Here is a 14,399-nt window from a genome sequence, read left to right as displayed (position 1 = left end):
GATGAAGACTCCCGACCTTGGCTATTGGGATATGTTGGGCACTACTTCCCAGGGGTTGATCTCCACAGGGTGAGTGTGTGATTGATTTATTCTGTGCTTGCTGTTGGGAACAGGCAGTGCCAAACCCTTGGCAGGAATGTAATCCACATATGACAATGCCCCCACCCTTTAAGCACATTTTGTTCCTTGAATCCCACTCCTGTGCATTGACATTTTAGTGAGAATGGTGAGTAGCCCAACTACCAACATTTTTCTTCTTTCTAATTCATTTAACACACACACACACATCTATCTTCTGCTCAGATGTACAAGTATGAGATAAATGGGAACATAAGGATCATTTTGTACTTGAGTTATATCATTGCTGACTTCCTGAGAAGCCTGTTCAAACGACCAGAGGATGTTAACTAAATTGACAATGTGTTTCTCTGAGGTGGAAGTGAGCAAAACATCTGCTTTTATAATAGTCTGCTTGCCTGGATAGGCATGCACTGTTTTGTTGTTCCAGAAGATTTTCAAGCAAATATACCAGTGAGTTTCAATGGCTTGGAACTTCCTGTTTTGTGATTAAAAAAAAAATGCGTTTGGAGCATGGTAAAGTTCACGGAATTCTCTGATGCTCTAAATGTATTCTCCGTCCTCTGGTCATCACAGGAAAAGATTGATTAGGAAGCTACATGGGATAGAAAGCAGATGATAGGTCCATTGCTCCTTCAGTACATAGCATTGTTGACACTATCGTGTAATACAATGAACCCAGTGTTCAAGACTCCAGGGCCAAGAAATACAATACAGAACATAGGACAGACAGGCATCCTCCAAAATGTTCAGAAAGCACACATGAACTTTTTCCTTTTGATTTACAACCTTTGTTCAGATAGGGCCTCAGAAAACCAAACAAAAATAGCTTTGGGATGAGTGAAACTGATATAGGTTGCCATGAATGTCCTGAAGCATTTGAAGGACATAGTATTTAACTGTGATGTTGGCAGATGGAACAACTTTTCTGGTGTTTGCACATGAGAGCTGTGACTTTGGCCAACCCCACTGTTTGACTCAAAAGCATAAGCTTGGAGGGTCTGCAGTTTTCAGTCCAGTACCCCTTGTATGTGATCTTGTCCAACTGCCTTTTCCTCTTTGGACTTTGAGGAAGCCCATCTGTGAAATGGAGCTATACAGATGATTTGTTCTCAGAAGTATTGCCTAAGCGGTGGATGTTAGCTGGCTGGTGAGAGAATGGAATATTCTGCGTGGAGGACAGTATCATTGAAATATATGACGAATAAATATCATGTCGTTCCTAAGAGGTTTCTGCCTAGCTTTATGCTGAATACTGCCTCACTGAAATGCCTCTAGGGAGGTAAAAGTGAGAAAAGATGATGGTCAGTGGCATTTATTTGCTCTTGTTCAAGCTGTGTCTGAACACCCCCCATGCAAGCCCAGTGCTAGTGTGGACAAGGTCCCTAAACTCACGGTGGAATTTGTGCTAAGTATATGGTAGAGAAAGAGTCGAAATACCTTAATTCTCCCTGTGATGGGAAAGAGGGAAACACGACAATGACAGCAACAGACGAACCCAGGCTTGTTCTTCCCTAAACTTAGGGTGGTGATCCCTGAAGTGCGGGGATCCCTGAAGAACGGGAACAGGGTGATTTCAGGGTAGTTCACAGGTTAAGGACTCCACAGCCTTGAACCAAGAAGAGAGTCATTTCCTTTCAAGCTCTCTTTTAGTCCTTCTAACCACTGCAAGAACAAATGCATATTAATGTGCTAATTTGTCTATTCAACAAAAAGACAGAGGTTTAGTTGGGTAATAGAATTCAGCTAGAATTTAATAATATTGTTTAATTTTCACTCTCTCTACCATTCCCTCTATTGTGGTGGATGACACTGGTTTTATATTTCAAATTGTTTTTCAAAATGAACGTAAGGGACAAAAGTGAACAGTTGAAGAACACCATTAAGTAACTATCATCCAGGTGACATATAGATAACTGTGAAGGAGGTACCAGGAAGCACTTTAAGATCTTTAAGAGGCAAGGCTGAGATGTGAAGCCAGGGCACTGAGTCCAAGCCTGGGGTCCCTCTGCAGTGTGCAGATGAATTTTGGGGTGGAATTTCCCGAATACTAGGTTTTCTTTGCTCATAATTTGTGGAAATTAAGAGAAAAATGCCTCAAGGAATTCCTGCCATGGAGCAGTGGGTTAAGAATCTGACTACAACAGCTCCAGTCGCTGTGGAGAAATGGGTTTGATTCTTGGCCCAGGTAGTGGGTTAAAGGATCTGGCATTGCTGCAGCTGCGGCTCAGATTCAATTCCTGGCTCGGGGAACTTTAATATGCTGCAGGTGTGGCCATAAAATTAAAATAAATAAATAAAAAAGAGAGAAACTCCTGCAACTGCATCATCCCTGTGGGTCACATGAGAAGCCCAGGTGACTTTCTGGGTTAGCTACTTCCAGAGTCCCATCAGATCCTTAGCCTGTTTCTCCAGAAATCCCCACCCCTGGGCCATAAGCAAAGCATTTTGTGTTTTGAGCAGAGATCTTGTTGTGCCAGCATTTGTCTTTCTCTCAATCCCAGGGGCATGGTAGTTGCCGATGACTTTGAAATGGCATGGGTGTCACGGCAGGCAGGAAGTTGCTGTGTGTTTTCCCGGCTGTGGAGAGATGGCAGGTTTCTTTCCTCATCATGTGGGTTGTGTCACAAGCCACTCTCACTCCATCTGCCAGTCGTGTTGGGACTTGTCTGAATGGCCAGTGGAGGAGTGGGCAGAGACCCTCCCTTGGCAAGGCTCCGAGAAGGACTGGTGGAGGTGGCTGGCAGAGGGAGCTCGAATTCTGCTGTTCTCGGGAGGCCCTGCTTTGATGGATGGCTGGGCAGCCTGGGCTGCACAGACCACCCGGCAGTGGCTGAGGTTGGTGAAGCGTGTCCCCGTTAACTCCACTCTGGGCAGTGAACTGAAGAGGGAGCAAAGCCCAGGAAATGGGCCTTCATGGCAGCAGTGGAAGTAGAGTGACTGGCAGCAGAGCTCTCTGCTTGTCCCCAGCCATTCAATAGTTCCAGAGGCAGTGTGCGTGGAATCCTAGCAAAATAGGCCTGGGAGGGGCGATGGGCTTCCAACAAAGGTGCTGCCAACATGTGCTTTCTTGTTCACAGAGGACCTTCTTGTCTTATCCTTAAGAACAAATTCAACTAAGATACTCCCACTCCAGCAGTAGTCTCTGGGTTGGGGACAGAACTGTCAGTCATTAGTTTCCTATTCAGTGCTAAGTGAGTATCATTTGGAAAGAACAGAGTGGGATTGTAGGCAGGGGGTGCATTCTTGGCTTTACTTTCATGAAGAGCCTCAAATTTAATCTTGTGAGATTTTCTCCAAACAAGGGTATATATTGAAACAGGGGTATATATTGAAACAGAGGTATATAAAGGCTTGAACAAAACTTTAAACTTGTGTGCCATAACAAAACCACAATATCTGCATAGCATGATGATTCTAGCACACATATAGATCACATTTAAACATATTTTATTTATTTATTTGTTTATTTTTGTATTTTTGCCATTTCTTGGGCCACTTCCGAGGTGTATGGAGGTTCCCAGGCTAGGGGTCGAATCGGAGCTGTAGCCGCCGTCCTACGCCAGAGCCACAGCAACTCGGGATCTGAGCCGCATCTGCGACCTACACCACAGCTCATGGCAATGCCAGATCCTTAACCCACTGAGCAAGGCCAGGGATTGAACCTGCAACCTCATGGTTCCTAGTCAGATTCATCAACCACTGAGCCGCAATGGGAACTCCTAAACACATTTTTAAAAAGCAGAAAGCATATGTTTTTTACCTGTAAACATTTTGAATATATCACAATTTTTTGTAAAGGCATTTTTGCCCCCTTCTTTTCCTTCTCCTCCAATTACCTGGAGAAACTTCCCAAAAACAAACAAACAAACAAAAAAAACAAAAACAAAAACAAAACAAAAGAAAAAAGAAAAAGTCCAAGCAGGAGCTAATGAATGAGAGGGAGGAGATGGTGTTTTTATTGACTAAATACTTTTTCTTTGGCAAATAAAACATGATGCCAATCCAGTCTGCTTCTGCATAACACTTGAGATGTGTGCTAATAAGCCAAGATTTGCCTTCCTATAAAATGTTCATCAAAAGGCAATGGCCAACAATGAGCATGATGAATCTCCCCACCCTGATTCTGTTCTTTCCGGCCAAACAGCCAACCTCTGGTCTACAAGGGTACCTGTGCTTTCCAGTCTCTGGGCCTTTGCATGAGCTGGATCTCTATCATTGGACCAGTAATACTCCTCCCTCTGAGCTCTTTCTGGAGAACTTTGAATCATCCTTTAAGGCTCAGAATACTTGCCACCTCTTCTTTGAAACTTTGTTGGATCACCTTTTCAGCATAAACCCTGTCCTCCCACTGCAGGAATGAATGATTTCCCCCTAAGTGCCCCACTGCTTTGTTTCTACCTTGACATTGTACTAGGGTAGCTGTGTGTTTGTGTCTCACCACACCATGAGCTTCCAGTACAGGTCCACGTCTCATTCATCCTTGAATCCCTAGCCAAGTAGCTTGCGAAGGAAAGGTGCGCCATAAATGTTAAATCTAATTGAGTCTTTTAATAAAATGATGAGTGTAACCTCTAACACTATAAAAATTAAACAAAACCCTCAGAAGCAACAATGTGCCCTAAAAATTAATTTGAAAATTTCCTTCCATATACCGTTAGCAAAGTACTTTACTTTTATAGGCCTCTCCTGTGCTATAAAACGCCTAAGTGTTCTAAAAATATTTAAAAAATAGGCATTTAGAACCTCTTTAATGAACTACTTCCAAATGTGGCTAAGATGTTTGAGGCTTTCCCTGCAGCAGGTGTAAAACCAGCCGTTGGAAGCTGAGGACCAGGAAGCTGGGAGTGGTGGAGATGGAGTGGTGGCCCACTGAGGTTCCACAGGTGTCAGATGACACAGTTCCTGGTAGAGGCCCCTGTTAAAGAGTTGAAGTTTGTCCCTGGGGGTGCTCTTTGGTCTGGAGAGCTGATTGCTAAGCTCTTGCAAGATTGTCCATCTCCAATTCTCTTCTGATTTGACTTTGCGTCTGTGCAGGCATCCTGGACCAGCCCTGTCACCTGCCATCTGACACTACTACTGCTCACATCTAAAGTGTAAATCACAGCTTTATCTATCACCTCATAGATATAAATTCATTCCTGTGCTCTATCCTGATTTTCTAATGGCCCTTGTTTACAAGTGCTTTATGGTAAAGGATATTTGAGAAAGCCATTAGTCTGTCCCACATGGTAATGTTCAAAAGGACAAAGGCTGGTCTAAAATACAGAAGGAAACAAAAAATAAAGGGGGAGGGTGTATCCCAGAAAAGAAGCATTATTTTATTTTCTTCTGAGACTTTAAAATGCTGCCATTAGGTCGTTTCCATGTCTCTGGTATTGTGAAGAGCACTGCAATGAACATGGGGTGCCTATGTAACCTTTTGAATTATAGTTTTGTCTGGATATATGCCCAGGAGTGACATTGCTGGATCATGTGGTAGTTCTATTTTTAGTTTTCTGAGGAACTTCCATACTGTTTTCCATTGTGGTCGTTCCAATTTACATTCCCACCAACAGTGTAGTTCCGATTTACATTCCTTTTTCTCCACACCTTCTCTAGCATTTGTTATTTGTAGATTTACTGATGATGGCCATTCTGACCAGTGTGAAGTAGTACCTCACTGTAGTTTTGATTTGCATTTCTCAAATAATTAGTGATGTTGAGCATCTTTTCATGTGCCTACTGGGCATCAGTATGTCTTCTCTGAAGAAATTTCTTTTTAGATCTTCTGCCCATTTTTTGATTGGGACCTGGAAACAACCTTAATGTCCATCAACAGATGAATGGATTAAGAAGAAGTGGTATATAGGAGCTCCCGCTGAGGCACAGTGAATTAAGAATTGTCTGCAGGGGCTCAGGTTTCTTCAGAGGTGTAGGTTCAATCCCCGGCCCAGTGCAGTGACTTGCATTTGATCCCTGGCCTAGGACCTTCCATATAGCAAGTGTGTGACCATAAAATTAAAAAAAAAAAGATGTGGTACATATATACAATGAAATGGCTACCACACACACACAAAAAAAGAAATAATGCCATTTGCAGCAACATAGATGAACCAGAGATTCTCATGAGAGAAAGATGAATAACAAATTATATCACTCATATGTGGTATCTAAAATATTGCACAAATGAACCTATCTCCAAAACAGAGACAGACTCACAACATAGAGAACAGACTTGGGATTGCCAAGGGGGAGGGTGGAGATAGGGGGATGGACTGGGAGTTTAGGGTGAGTAGATGCAAACTATTACATTTAGAATGGATAAGCAATGAGGTCCTAGTGTACAGTACAGAGGACTATATCCAATCTCCTGGGATATGCCACAATGGAAAAGAATATTAAAAAAGAATATACATATATGCATAACTGAGTCACTTTGCTGTACAGCAGAAATTAGCACAACATTGTAACGTGACTGTAATTAAAAAAAATAGAAAAAATAAAAAGGAGTCAAATGCTGCCATTAGAATCTTTTATTATTCAAATCCCAATATTACATTCCAACTTTGATTGAGGTTGCAATGCGTAAATTTTTTTTTTTCTCCTGTGAGGAACAACACATTTTAAATTTTGTTTTAAAAATAACATTTTCCTTTTTAATTAAACCACAACTTATGTACGAATCTATCTAAGCATTTTTTCTTATGCCTGGCTCATGCCAATGTATATTTAATGCAGTATGGAAAAGCATTAATTAAGCTGTTAGGTAACGTCACTCCGTATCAGTTTCAGGTGTGGCCATGTGAATAGTGAGAAGGCTAATAGCTGTGCTTGTATCTTGGCAGCAGATGGCTTTTCACTCTTGCCTCATTTCTCAGAGGTTCTGCAAAAGCCAACCACATGAAATGACTTTCGCATCTCCTTTCAAACCTCACGATACAGTGCCATTTTTGTGGGGCTGTGTACACCTGCTTTCACTAGACTCCAGTCTCATAAAGCTGTCAATGCATCCTTTCACAAGAACACATTAGCATTGTTTAAAGCGTTGTGTATCACTTTTTTGACTGCTGTAACTCGTTATGAGCAGAACTTAAAAGGGTTAATTGATTGGCCCTCTTTTAAGGTGATACAAATACAGACTGATATCAGCAATTTTAGTCACACATTGAAATTCACATAACCCTTATACAGTACTGTGATGTGTGTGTGTGTGTGTGTGTGTGTGTGTGTGTCTGCATACTCACAAGGGCAAAATGTCTAAAGAGACATATTAGGAACCAAGAAAGAGAAAAAGCCAATTTCTTTGAGAGACTAGAAATGAGAGAAGCAGGGATAAGATGGAAGAGGAAAGAAAGGGAAAGAAAATCTTAAAATTCACCTAGGATTGTTGAAGGATGGAGAATAGACATATAGAAACTTTGAAGTCCCCAACATTTCTGAGGTAATCAGACAAATAATGCAACTCTGAAGCCTGTTCCTAGAAACCGGGTATGTTTTATGGGTAAAAGAAAGGGACAACTATTTAATCCTTTAAAACTTGGCGTTGTTGCTGTCAGTATGAGGAGGGAGGGGAAGGCTGGTGTGGAGGGTCTGGCACTGGGAAGCCTCTGAAGTCTTCTGCAGTTCAGCACAGGGATCTTTATGGGACTGGTGGAGGCCTTTCTGTCGAGTGAGAGGGAGAGCTGTAGTTATACATGTGACAGTTTCTAAGGCTTTGTGACTTGCCAGGTGCTATATTACCACAGCCTCCCAATTATTGTTAACTTTTCAACTGGGCAAAGTCAGCTTCGGCCAGCCAGCCATAGAGAAACTTACAATGAGTATACACGGTGCCATGGAAATTTTTATAATAGAATATAAACGATGAAAATAGAGATAGGTCTTCAGGTATGGGTTTGAGGCTAAACTACAGGCAAGAAGATGTGAATTTTATACACCTATCAGTCATGTGTCTGGCTTTTATGAATTCTTTTTGATACTCTGATTTTGATCCAAGGGGAAAAAAACCTCAGGAAAACATTGTTCTTTGTAGCCATCACTTATCTACATAAACTTATGAACAAAATGAGATTTCGGAAACAGAATCAATAAATGGATCCTACATACCAAATAGTAGCTCATGGTATTTTTTTTCCAATATGCTAGTTTTGGGGTCATTTTTTGATAATCCATTTGAATTGTCTGAAATGGGAAGCTGGCATTTATCTTATGCTCTGAGCTTTTGATTACCCCCTCCCAGTACAAGAATAACCTCTTATCACTTGTCTATTGCTTAGAGTTTCTCAGATGGAAATGAAGCTCACGTTGCCAAATATTTTTACTGAGTCTAATGATAGATCACCTGAGCGTATCCTTCTTAACAATTAACTTCAATTTAGAAGACATTTAGAGTCTTTTGGAAGACATTTAAGAGCAAGTGAAGTGATTTGTGGAAAGACTGTGGATTTCAGTCTTTCAGATGAAGGATGATAATGGGATCGAAGTCTTTTCTTTTGATTTATTATTTGTGTTCCCATTTCTCACACAGTGAAACTTCATATTTTTCAGGGAACTGAGCTTGCTTTTAGCCCCATACCTGAGACAATTAGAGGGTTGAGTTGTTTGGGTGGGGGATGGGGTGGGGTTGGGGTGGGGTGGCAAGGTTAAGACTTTTAAGTACATTTAGTATACAATAGGTAAGGCTTAAGAGCCAGGTAAAAAGAGAAAATTGTTGTGAAAATAGCTTTAACCAGGCAAAGAGTGAGAGTGAGAAGCCGCTGAATAGAAAATGTATTTCATCGTCTCAGACCAGTATTTTTTGGAGGAAGTGTGAGGAAGAAAATAGGATAATGAGAAAATCGGAAAACAGAGAATCCAGAAATGAGAAAAAAGATCTAAGTGAAAACATCGCTCTTCTAAGAAATAAATCCACCATTCGTTCATTACACGCTGCATGTTTGTAGTTGTGCGAAGCAACCCCAATCCTGCTTCCTGAAGCCAAAGTTCTTCTCAAGGACGAGCTGCCTCCTCAGCCCTGAGCGCTGAAACTCAGAAGGGTTGGGAGCTTTAGGGATGGTTGGAGATTTCAATCTCGATGAGAAATTCCTTGTCAGGGACAAGTTGCCATAAAGCAGGACTATTTTCCCAGGGGGGCCGGTAAAAATACACACACATGAGTAAAGTAAAGCAAGGGGAAGGCACTACCAGGTTGAGGCGTCCAGTCAGAAGCTGAAATGTTTGTGCACACCAGACAGTGTGTCTGACTGCCTCGCTAGATGGTCCTTGTTTGGTCTGGGAAAACAGCACCATGTTTACTGCCAGGAAAGGCCTATGGCTGAGTAACAAGGACCAGACCCCAGCAGCTGGAAGAGGCTCCTTTATAAATGGCTGTCTCATTAGTTGAGTGGAAGTGTTTTTCAGCAAGCGGCTTTGAGGGTGAGCAGCCCAAACAGCTGCTCCTGTCAGAGGGGAGCACACACATCTGTGAACCCAAATGCTTCCATGGGTTCACCTCTCACTGGAAGTTGCCACCCCCTTGGTGGCATTGCTGCAGCAATACCCAAGTTGTCCTTCCATTTCCTTTCTGGGGTATCTTTTGGGGACTCTGCCAGTGTGGAGTGTTGGCATCATCTAGAAGGTTGCCCCATCAATCCTCACTTTCCAACCAAAGGCTTTTGGACACAAACATCAAAGAGGGCAGTGTGTCAGGTTGGTGGGAAGGTGCCAGTGATATAGAAGCTGGTGCTGATCAGCGTGTGTTTTATCTATTTCAGCTTTCTGTAAAAGGAGGGGCATTTTATTCGAGCCGGGCAGAAATCTGGCAGTTTCCTGGTTGTGAAATTCTATTGACAAAGGTGTTAAGTGAAGGGCAGGGTAACGTGGTCTGCTAGGCTCCTGTGCCTTCATCTCTGTGACCTGGGCATGTGTCAGGCCTAGACTGAACCAACAAGAATGACTTTGATTTGATGACCGTTAAAGGTCAGGCACATAATGGGATCAGATGTGTCAGTGGAGGTGAAGTACATAGCATAATAGATTGATGGTAATTAAGTAGTCGTGTTTAATAAGAATCATCAGAGTTGGAGGCAGTGTTGGAATGAGCAGCTTGGGAAAAGAACAAGAAGGCATGAAGAAAGGAGGTGGGCTGTATGTCAAGGAATGATCTTTTTGTTACAGCACAGGTAAAGGCCAGAGGAACTGTATGAGTGTGTGTGCGCACATGTGCTCGTGAGCCCACTTGTGTTTTAGGGCATGCAGAATTCCTCTCTGTCTAAAAACTGGTGTTTTTATTTTACTTCGTTGTTTTCGTAGATAATTTTTTAAAAGGCGAGGAGGATAGATGGAGAATTAAATTTTATGAAATTTCGCATGACCCCAAATCACCCTAACTTAATGTATGTATGTCTAGAAAATACAAATCACAAACCCTCCCATAAAAATATTTCAACAAAGAGTCCCATCATTAATCTATATTTTCTACTGGATGAGAATCTGGGTTGTTGTTGGTACTTAACTTTTATATAAATCATCAAACTCCAAGAATTAATTAACTGCTTGGTCAATGAAAATTGTGTGGTTTTAGGAAGTTGTCATTTTTCAATAGTACTTACTCCTATTATTAAGAGAGCACATCAAATTAGGATATATGAACAAGGGCAGTTTTGGGGTGTTGTAACCATCACACATTTTCAATACTATTTTTGTCTGTTTGCCCAAACCATCGGTGGTCATTAGGATTTGTATGTGGATTTTCTAGGTTCAATCTAGAAAGACCAGGTGTTGAGAATGCCAAGTTAATCAGGACTCTTTTGTGATGATGAGACTAGGTAAGGGGCTTTGTATCTGAACTGCCTTGTGACCTGACAAGTCTCAGTGATCCATGTGTCATGTAGCTCCCTTCCAGTTCTCTGTGCCACAAATGTATGTGAAAGAAGGGTTCTGGATTTCTGGAGTTCTGATGTACTCTTTTCATCTGGTCTTTGGCTCAGTAAATAATCTCCACCTGGAAGCAGAACTGAATTGGGAAAAGATTGTGAAGCGAAAATGTTTTTTATGAATTACCTGCCATTCTTCCTTCCAGCAACAGTGACCCGGGCAGTCTGACCCCAGAGCCTGTGCTCTCAACCACTCTGTTATACTGTCTGAGAGTGCTTCAGAGTATAGCTTGGTTTTATGAGTGTTTGATCTTATCTTTGAAACTCTGGAGCCAGTTCAGTGCCAGGCACACAATTGGAGCTCCATAAATGAAAGGCAATAGTCATTTGATCAGATTAACTAACTTCCACTGATATTTAGCTAACTTATTCATTCTGACAAAAATGCCTCCAAAATATGGTGATACGATCTTTGCACATAGGTGGAAGTTGATGTATTTTATGAGATTGGGTTAGGTGTTCAAATAGTATCAATCACAGAGCTGTCCACTTTTGCTTAGTCTGAAAATAACCTCTTTATAGCATATTGCTCATAAGTAAGCAGGGTCTTAGATACATAGAGTCTTAGTGTTAGAAGTTAGGTTAGTCCAACCACTTTCTTTTAAGAATGTGTTAGGAGTTCCCTGGTGGCCTAGTGGTTAGGACTTAGCATTTTCACTGCTCTATCCCAGGTCCAGTCTCTGGTCTGGGAATGGAGATCTCACATCAAGCTCCTGCATGCTATGGCCAAAAGCTACGCAGATTTTTTGCAGGGGGGATCTTTGGGGATTTGACAGCTCAACATCTTCAGTATGGAGAAAAAGGGTTTGGAGGGCTTGGAGCACAAATTGTTAGCTTTTAGAATTGATGGCCAATGTCCCATCTCTTGTCAGCCTTACCTCACATGTCAATGCCAGCAGGTAATGGTGATGGTCAGAGACAGAGCAGATTTAGCACTGCAGATGCTCTAGACACCTATTTATCAGTAATTTGAGGACATAATAAGTACTCTCTCAGCTTGTTTATCTTTCAAAAACATTTATAAAAAATCAAATGGGCATTCCCGTCATGGCGCAGCAGAAATGAATCCGACTAGGAACCATGAGGTTGCAGGTTTGATCCTTGGCCTTGCTCAGTGGGTTAAGGATCCAGCGTTGCCATGAGTTGTGGTGTAGGTCAAAGACGCGACTTTGATGTGATCTGGTGTTGCTGTGGCTGTGGCCTGCAGCTGTAGCTTAGATTAGACCCCTAGCCTGGGAACCTCCATACGCCAGGGATGCGTCCCTAAAAAGCAAAAAACAAAGCAAAACAAAATCAAATGAATCAAACAGTAATTCTATGACTACTGCTATTGTGACTACTGATAGCTGTCATTTATGGAGTAACTCCTACATGCCAAGCATTGTTCTAAGAGCTTACATGTATTAATACCCTTAATTCTCACAACAGTTCAATGAGATGGATCTATAGAAAGGATCTATAGATTAGGTGGATCTATAGATTAGGAAACTGAGGCACTGAGAATTTATGAAAATCTTCAATTGAGAAGTTTCAAATTAATATGAAAATTCTTCAACACTACCTGGTATGTTGGACTATTTTAATCTATTTTAATTCCTTTAGAAGGCTGGATTTTTAGCTAGAGTAGAAATCCTAGGCTTTCTAAGCTGAAAAGGAATTTAGAAAGCAGATAGTCCACAGCATCAATTCACTGATTTGGAGTTTGAGGCTCAGGGAGGTGAAGTGACTTTCCCAAGATCACACACACAGCTTTCACTGTACCCAAGATCACACACACAGCTTTCACTGTAAGACTTTAAGCTCTGAACCCTTCCTCCCATACTAGGCTGCATTTTTCATGTTACTTTTTTGTTTTCAAGAGAGCCTAAAATCATTGAATTGAGTCTTATCTCCTATTTTATAAATGAGAAAACAAAGACACTTTTTTTTTTTTTTTTTTAAAGAAACTAGATCTTAAGTCCTTGTTAAGTACTTATCACTGGCCCTGGCTGCATTAGGATCTATGGTATAGGACGCCAGAACCTTTGCTTGCTCCCATGAGCCTGGTGTCTGGCTGCACCTTGATAAAAGTAATAATAGGTATTCTCAATCTTTCATATTCCCCCCCCCCCACTAGGGTGTTTTGGCTGTGGTTACTTCCTGAACCCATGGAGACAACCTTGGCCAAATCACTTAAAACACTTAATCACAACCAAGCACCTTATCCTACCAAAAAACTCCTTTTAAAAGTGTCCCAACTTGATCAACAGACAAGCATCAAATGGCGATAGAAAAGCTGGAAGCAGACATCGTAATTGGACTGCGAAATTGAAAGAGCAGCATGATTTAGCAATGATTGAACATTTGGCAAAGAATTTTTCTTCAGGCTTTATCCCAACTCTTTCAGTAGAGGAGGGGCAGTCTTCTGAGAACTGTTTGAAATGGTGGAACAGCAATTAAAGCCCTTCGTTGCTCACAGATAGGAAGCAGAAATGAGTGTATTTGCCAAATATGGCACTGTGGGCGTTGGAAGCTAGAGGCTTGCAATGGAAACAAACCTGTTGAAAACCAAATAAGATGAACACTGGGGAGTACAAAAGAAGGAAGGAAGATGACCATCATTTGGGCCCTCAGAGCCTTGTGTTAAAATGAGAATTCTGTCCCCTTCTAAGAATAAGTCTTCCAGTATTCACTTCAGGAAGTCCCATTGCTTCAGCTTGGATGGCAAATCTGAAAAACAAAGCAATTGTTTGTTGACACGTTATTCTAGCAGGTGCAGTTCCATTTTAAATAAGAAGCCACTATTGTTTTCAGGAATCATGTTGATGACTGTCTTAGAACATGAAGGGCTGGTTCCGCTGCAGGGGGACACCAGGGTGCTGTTTTTCACTTTAGCCTTCGGGTCCAATAGTTCTCATCTTCTTTATGACTAGCATCCCTGGATGTGTATGCAGGTTTTAAAAGGGAAAGCCAGTTGGTGTTTTTAAATAAACAGTTAAACCCCCACGATTTTCATATTCTGAGAAGTCTTGGGCAGTAAGGGGTGAGAAGGGCTGTTCAGATGTTTTGAATGGGAGCCACCAGACACCTGAGGGTGGAGGGTCTACTTGACTGAGGTTGAAGGGAAGGTCAGTCAGCAAGGGTGAGGGCTGTGTTGCCTAAGTCACAAGTGAGAGGTGACTTTGGCATTAGGGGTTGGTGGTGATCTGACTTGGCTCAAACCACAGGATGCTTGATGGCCAGTCTCCTCCCCAGGCCAAGTAAGGGCAGGAAAGTGAGGCAAGAGGGGTGAGAGAAAACCTCGGGGTGCTTCCTGTTGCATGAGCACACAGGAGGGGAAGGACCAGGTGGGCCAGAGGCACCCAGGCCTCTCCTTCCTTTTGTGTGGCAGTGACATGTTGCCAGCCCAGCCTTATTTGTGAGATGTGGGGCTGTGCGAAGTGTTCG

At 42.0% G+C, this 14,399-nt stretch overlaps 1 protein-coding gene across 5 annotated transcripts in view; it reads left to right on the top strand.

The window, feature by feature from the left end:
- Nucleotides 1–14,399, top strand: part of MECOM (MDS1 and EVI1 complex locus) — a 582,930-nt gene that overhangs the window by 34,130 nt on the left and 534,401 nt on the right. The gene's annotated exons all lie outside the window — the stretch shown is intronic.

Source organism: Sus scrofa, chromosome 13, assembly GCF_000003025.6.
Source record: "Sus scrofa isolate TJ Tabasco breed Duroc chromosome 13, Sscrofa11.1, whole genome shotgun sequence".
Classification (NCBI taxonomy): Eukaryota; Metazoa; Chordata; class Mammalia; order Artiodactyla; family Suidae; genus Sus; species Sus scrofa.
Note: the sequence above shows the minus strand (reverse complement) of the source record. Positions and strands in the feature narration are given on the sequence as shown.